The following is an 8,375-nucleotide window of genomic DNA, read 5'->3' on the forward strand; positions in this document are numbered from 1 at the left end:
ACTCAGGTAAACCTGCTGAAATAAATGGACATAACTAAAATAGGTCTATTAATTTCAGTATGTCTACACCGAGACAACCCTAAATGTTTGAATAGAATTCTGTGACCTCACCATACTGGACCCAACCTGAAGGTTCCTCAGAAGTTGTGTGTTTCTCATACATTTCATAGGATTGTAGAATTGGAAGGGACCCTAAGAATCATCTAGTTCAACCCCCTGCAATGCAGGAATTGAATTAGAAGGAATTCAATCTTGTGGGCATGTTCAAAGGTTTTTGGTTTTTCCCCCAATGCCAGAATCATCTGCCTCCATGATGGCAGGAAGAAATCATGCCACCAGCTGTGGTACTGGTAACCATATAGTATTCTTTCAAACATTACCAGAAGCAGCCTCGAAAAATCAAGGCCACAGTGGTTGTCATGATTCAGATAACATATGAAGCAGCTCTTGTTGTTACATCTTCCAAATATCTTAAAATACTGACGAGGAAATGTTCTGGCTTCTACATACCTTACCAAGATAAGTACCACAGAGACAAAAACAATTTTCATAAAATGATACTTTTGGGGAACCTTTGTGAGAAAAACAAATAGAGCTACTCAAGTGCCTCTCATTAATCTTTGCCAAGGCTTCAGCAATGTCAAACCTGTTAGTGATCATTCAAAAAGCATCGGTGGAAGTGTTTAAATCATATCCGTTGCGAACAGGAATGATCAAGTGAAATATTTCCTGTTTCCATAAGGTCACAAATGTATAATACCTGTTCCAATTGACAAAGAATCTAAAGCTTGCTTAAACATGCACTGTGTGTTTGCAGTACAGATAGTTATTTAGGATCCAGTCTAGGTAAAGTTCAGCACCTTTCAAATGCCTACTACTGATTCTGCTGAGATTCGTAATTAGCAGGGTTTGGTATACATGTTTGTCTAGCTTGTAATGTTTGGCTATATTTCAAATTGAGTATCGTTTCCCCAGTAAATTGCTTTCCAGCTCAAAATGCTCAATAAGATTTTACATAAGCAAGGTCAGAGTTCAGTAGACCCAACACCCAAAGCTAGGTGCTTTGTTGGTGGAGGCACGGGAGGGTCTTTTAAAAATTTGTAGGTTGTTTTTTATATATACATGGTAACTAGCTAACTCCTGATGAAACTTTTAGTGTTTGCTCTGAATTACGGTATGTGACTTGATGAATTCACTGCTTTTACCAAGCCATACTATAACTTGTAATTAATGGGCATGAATAACTTGTGCCCATTACCTTCATTGGTATCCATTAATTGGATACAACTTTATTTGTCCATCTGTTCCAGGTCTAGTTCAATATTGACTACACTGACTGGCAGTAGCTCTCCAGGGTTTTAGGCAGGTTTCTCCCAGCCCTGCCTGGAGCTGCTAAGGATGCTCTGCCATTGAGTTACAGTCCTTGCCCCTTCATGGGAATAACAGCTGCATACTCCTCAACTGTCCTGGTGGGACATCCCATTTTTATTTTTATTTTGCTCAAGAGCACAGCACCCATTTTGGGCACAGCAATCTTGCCTGAAAAAGCATGTCTTTGGGGGCCACAATCTCATATGGGTCACGTGACTCAATCAGGAGCGTTATCAGTGGACTGTAAATAAATTATAATTGAAATTGTCTAAAGGGTAAAAAACAAAAACAAAACAGCTTCTACTGAAGCTCTATACATTCTCAGACAATATTTGGTTTGGATCTAATGACTAGCATGGAAAATTGTTGAACTAGATAAATGCTTTCCAGTCAGTGTCCTGTTAATTTCTCATTAAACATCTGGTATGTGTTATTTTTGTGAGCAAAACAAACAGGTGGTAGACGCATTACAGCACTGGGAAGGACCTGAAGCCAGTTCTCTCACTTTTCTATTCTCCTCTTGCCTAACCCCTTGCAAACCTGGATCCGCTGAGCCCGTGTTATTGGTTACACATATTCATTCTAATCTAAAATATCTTTGCTAGGATTTGAAAGGAAGCTTCAAATGAAATCATCTGAGCCTACTCTGTGTTCTAAACTGAACGGCAGCAAGTCGCTCTAACAGAGGTGTGGCTGTGGTGTAAACAAGAAAGCACCACCTGCAATTGCAGTTCTCTCTGGCACATGCATATGTATCAGTTAATTGAGCTGCACACATGATCCCGTCTGCATATATTTCCTTTGACAATGAACTACCTAATAAATAATAAAATTTACTTGACAAAGACTATTGGCAGTGTTTCGATTGAGTTACTAATAGTAACTGAAATGGTACTGGAGGGTGCCATTTGCAATGAGGAGCTGGAAGGATTTTCAGAGGCCTGCTTCGAGTAGACATACTCTAGTAACACCAGAAACTCTTCTGAGCTTTGCCTAACTCCCAGTTCCAATCCCAAAGGCTCACCAGTCTTCCAGACAGCTTCAGATGTCTGTTAAATGCATGTTAAATACATGTCTTCAAAATATAACCAGAAATTTAAGTCAACATATATAGAAGGAATCTTTCTGTGCCTGTAACTACCTCAAAGATGAGGGTGGGATTCATACTTGATATGAAAAATCAACAGGAAATGACTGAGGAGTCTATGTGAAATCACCCACCCATCTTCTTGACAGGTTGCAGAAAAACCAACTCAAGTGTGTGCCCTGTTAAATATATTGTGCCAATGACAAGTCTGGACAGCCCTATTGGAGCCATGGAGGCCAGAGCTGCCTCAGATGGATGTTCAGATCTCCCTGAAAAATCGTCCTGAGCATTCTTCAAATGTGAGTCAACCTCCAACAAGTCAGGAAGGGAGCCTGAATGACACCAGAGTGTGTGAAACAACAATAGAATCCCTAATCTCTCTGAAGTTTCCAATCCAAGGTATAAACATTTCAGACTGGCATTCAGATGGATAAGAATCCTGGAGGTGAATTCATTTTATGTCTGTTGATTTTATGTCTGTTTATTTGTTGATTTTCTAAAATTATGACTGTTACTTGGTTTTACTTATGTTTTGTAAAAAGACCTGGAATCATGTTTTGATTAAAAGCGGTGTAAAAATGTCTATACCACCATAAATAAATAGGCATGTTTACTCAGATTGCACTGGGGTTCATTGGTCCAGTTCAGATATTTCAGTCTGATAAAACATGGGTTGCAATCCTGGTTTGCAGCCAGAGCTTAGCCACAGTCCCTCAGTTTAGATGTACCATGAAACTATGGTTTTACAAATCCTAGAAGTATTGCATGAAGGCATGTAGGGGAGGGAGGAGATCTGATAAACCATTGTTTTAATCTAATAGCAATATATTATTTGGGGCATGAGAAGAACAGAAATGAAACTAGTGAGTGAAAAGCAAGAATCCATTTGTCAAAAGAGTTTCTTTAGAACTCACAAAGGTTTTAGTTTTTGAAAAGACATAATTTTTTGAGACAGCCATTTTACCCATCATCTTATAGTGTACCCTTTAAAAATGATTCTCTGTTCTGTTCAAGCTCCTGTACTTTAGAATCAGTTCACTCTGCTTAAAACCCATTGTAAAAATGTCACTGTTCATACAGCCCAGTGCTGTAGATGACTTTGTACTATTCTTTGCACTTACATCACCTATATTAATTTCAACTTTCATTAATCACTTCCATCAGTCTAGGCAACATCCACTTTTTTGTTGTGATTTTAGTCCTTTCTCCCAAAATTCCTTGTGAAACAGGGTGCATTAAGAATCTTATCAGATTGTCAGCTTTTATGTTTTTAGGAAGTTTATGAACTCTGTGTGTGAGGAGCTGGAAAACATATGGTCAGAATACAGTAACATCACATTTCTGATATGAACGGAAATTAACAATAGGTGATACCTGCATGAATTGTGTACTTTGTAAAGCATGCTTGCCTAATAAGTACATTATTGTGACGTAGCTTCAGCCATATGGTTGCAACAATTCCATTAATAAGAGTGCTGGTGGTAGCAGGATGGGAAGCTACCCATGCTGTGTAACACAGACATCCTGGCTCTTCAACAAGTACAGATTGTCTTTATAAGCCTCTGTGAAGTTTATGAGTATAGAAGCACTTTGTGCTGATCATAGCTGTGGAGATGAGATGTATTTTGCCCCTACTCTTTCCCTGACAAAAGAAAGAGACAAGGTGAAAGTTTAGACCAGTTGGAAAGGGTACTCACCAACTTTGAGGTTGTTATTTTTATTTGAAAAAGGCAGGTCAGTGTCATCCCAACCTAGTTAGAACAGGGAACACAGATCTGTAGAGTTGGAAGGGACCAGAAGAGTCATCTGGACCAACCCCCTGCCATGGAGGAATCTTTTGCCCAGTGTGGGGTTCAAACCCACAACCCTGAGATTAAGAGTCTCGTGCTCTACTGACTGAGCTATCCCAGGGATGGGGCACCAGTGACGCATAGCTGGACTCCAAGGCCCATCACTGGAGGCATCAAAGCGTCTGAAGACCAGCTGCTGGAAACGACAGGAGGGATGAGGGGTCTTGTATTCAAATCCTACCTATAAGCTTCCCACAGGCATCTGGTTGGCCACTGTGAAAACACAATACTGGACTAGTTGGGTGGCTGGCCTGAATCCAGTAGGCTCTTCTTATTTTTCTGGGTTCTTTTCAGATCTGACCATTGGTCATGCTGGCGTCCAACCACATATGGGTAGCCACAGGCTCTCCATCCTTGAGCTACGAGCTATAGATACAAGGAGGCAGGTTTTTACTTGCTTATATCTGGCTGGAGCATCACAACGGTTAGCGTGTGTACAGTTCCCTAATCTTTTGTGCTCTGTGAGCACATCCCTTTTTTTAAAAAGCCAAGATTCTGCCAATTAGCTGTTCAAGAGCGGGTGATGGGGACTGAATTCAGTCCCCTCCTTCCCTTTCAAACATCTGATCGGCAGGATTTCTTCTTCTTCTTTTAGAGCTATATTCTAGCTGCTCTGCAAACACTCTAGTGGATCATCAGAGTCTGTATATGTAAACTGATGTCTTCATATAGATCATAAGCAGATGAAGGTGTTGCTGTTTGTAAAGAGATAGGAGCTTTGGGGTCCCTTGCTCTAGAGTTTGAGTCATTTTAAAGCTTTAATCCTCAAAAATCAATGGGGTTTTTCCTAGTGCAGGTGTTTTTGAAGATGAGCATGTAAATCTCAACAACATGAAAACAAAATGTCAAGAACTACTGACAATATAAAAGGCTCTGCGATTCGTCTTATCCTTTGGGTATATTTGTATGACAAAAGATGATGGAAGATAGTTGTCTGCTGGGGGAGGAGAATTGTTAACTCGAGAAACAAAATGATTAAAAGAAAATGTAGACATTACAGGTGTCTGGTAGCAGTAATAATAATGATAATAATAATGCCATCTACTAATAATTTCTCCATTCCTTTGAAAATGAAATGTTCACTTTAATTGGAATATGTTGTCTTTCACCTTCAGATTTAAAGAACAAATATTTTCCCAGATAAATGTTCCCAAGTGGTCAGAACTGGAAAGCGTATCACATTCCAGATACAAAGCTCTATTTGCATTATTGTTATCCTTTTCTAAGGAGACATTAGTGTTCCTGCTTTTCCTTTGCTAGACAGGACCTACCAGTTTGGTATGCTCAATTATCTGTTCTTAACAGCAACACATTATTTTAATATAAAGTTTTCACTGCCGTCAGCAAATATTGTGTATTTTGTTTAAATTGACATGTCACATCTTATTATGAATTATAAAAAGAAATGGCGGAGCCTCTCTGGGTTAGACCGAATCATTTACTGCGGTTTGGCTCACTCATGCAGCATATTTTCTGCCAGCAAGCCCCAACAAGCCAATGAGAAAATAGTCACACACAAAAATAAATAAAAAAGAACTGAAATGTTGAAATATGAGCTAGTGAGAAATTGTTTACTTATTTTATGGAATTAAAAGCAGAAACTCCAGAATGTTCACCTCCTCCTGTTTATAGAAAGCATAAATATTTCTCATATAAGACATCTAATAACTAAGATAAACCAGCTTTTAGGTTTTCCGGCCCTCCAGACAAATGGGCCTTCGACACTGAATGCCACTTTATATGTGTTAGCCAAAATTGGATGTCAGGATTTGTGTTTAAAAACAATAACATCTGAGAATAAAGTGGCAATATTTAAAGGTCCTCATTGATTGTAGTTTATTATGCAATTATCTTAATGCTGAGCTGAAGGGGAAATGGGAGTCACACATCACAATCTCACCCTGAGATCAAGACGGTGGGACTAGACAATAAACAAAAACAAAACCCAACAACCCCCTGCTATTGTATCTGCTTTAGTTAACTGATTATGCAATTGAATCAACTATTAAATGCAACACACTACAAGAAAAGCAAAGGAGATTTAAGGCTTGAAAATCTTTAGTCATAAAGCATAAACGGATGGAACACCTTTCCCTTCTCTGTTAATCTGTGCATAAAATGGCAGGGAGGACAGACAGACATTTCCCCCCTCTGTGAAAAGTGAAAGTGACACGTGAAAGTGACAGAATGTTGCTGAATTATTAATTTATCTGTTACTCTAATAAGGAGGATTTTCCTGCTGAATTTGAGATCTGAGGATGGTCTCTTGAAAATTAAGTTTCCGTGATTTATGAACCAGAGAAAGTGATTACTCATAAATTTCCCAAATAAGAGATTTCCTATGTAAGTCTTGTTCAGTTGGCAGAGTGTTTCAGAAAGACAGAGGGCTCAAGAAAAAGAAGAAGAAGAAAATCACTAGTGGGTGGGGGAGTACACTCAGAAATATTTATTTTTATGTAAACCAGAGGTTTACTTTTTTTTAATCTACTGGGATCAGATTATATTTAATTTGAAAAGATCAGGCAATAAATAGAAATGCTTGAAGAAGAAAAACCATAACCACACTGACATAATGAAAGAAATGGCTTGGTTGAGAGAATCCAGTAGTTATTTGATGAGCAAGGCAGGAGAGGACAGAGGGAAAAGGAAGCAATAATTTTTCTCCAGCCCCCAACCCAGTGAACGTGGTTGTGCAACCTTCACCCCTATAATGTTGCCTGAAATTGAACCTTTCAGTCTTCTGCCATAGACCCGGAATCATCGTGGATAGCTCATCTGGTCAGCGCGTGGTTCCGATAATGTCAAGGTTGCAGGATTGATCCCTGTATGGGACAGCTGCGTACTCCTGCATTGTAGGGGAGTGAACTACATAATCCTCAGGGTCCCTTCCAACTCTATGATTCTATGATCCACATTTATGTAGAAGGAACAATCTAGAGATTTAAATCAACTGAGTCTGTACAACTGATTCAATAACTGGGTAATTTCTTACATTTATCTCATTGAGAGCCAGTGTGGTGTAGTGGTTAAGAGCGGTGGACTCGTAATCTGGTGAACCGGGTTCGCATCTCTGCTCCTCCACCTGCAGCTTCTGGGTGACCTTGGGCCAATCACACTTCTCTGAAGTCTCTCAGCCTCACTCACCTCACAGGGTGTTTGTTGTGGGGAAGGAAGAGAAAGGAGAATGTTAGCCACTTTGAGTTTCCTTCGGGTAGTGATAAAGCGGGCTATCAAATCCAAACTCTTCTCTTCTAATTCATGGATATTTTACAATTTTTAACAGCAGGGCTTGCCACCAATGAAGTAGTACTAAGAGTAGACCCACGGAAATTCATTGTGTCTGTTACTTCTTAGGAGACTGCAACCCGTTGTCTTTGGGGGTGTGTGCTCACATTCCTACCATATATCCATCAGGCAGGGAGCCTCTAACTTCAGACTTTCACCAACATAAAGGTGGCATGCCATTATTAGAGTCACGACACAACTTAACTGGGATCAGATGCTGCCTGTGGACTACTTTTAACATGCACTCTCTAATTCTGTCCAATGTACCTTTTCCACCTTATGGTACATTCACACAGACATTTAGCTCCTGCAAATACGTGATGACCTACATTCCAATGTAATTTCCATGGCTTGTATCTTTTTTTATTTTAATTTTTTATTTTATTTTATGTGCTGACAGACAAACATAGCACACAGACATACATTATATGACAAAAAGAAAAAAGAAAAGGAACAAAAAAAGAATAACAATATTAACAAAAATAACCATAGCAAAAACAAAAACATACCTCAAAAATACTCTCATGGGCAATATATTTTTAACCAAATTTCAAATCCATTTTCTTTGTTGACTTCCCTCATCCTCTACGCGGGTCTAATATCAGCCATAGTGATCTGCTTCCCTTTATCTTCTTTTTAACTCTCTTTATATTTCTTTTTGGTTATTTTTTTCTAACCATAAATCAGTTTGCAAAAGTTAATTAAAACAAGTCCAAGTAGTAATACGCGGGCATTGCTTTTTCTGGTAATCACTGTATTTCTTCCAGTTTTTTTGAAACTTT

The sequence above is a fragment of the Podarcis liolepis genome (genome assembly GCF_965112155.1).
Source record: "Podarcis liolepis genome assembly, chromosome: 8".
Taxonomy (NCBI): Eukaryota; Metazoa; Chordata; class Lepidosauria; order Squamata; family Lacertidae; genus Podarcis; species Podarcis liolepis.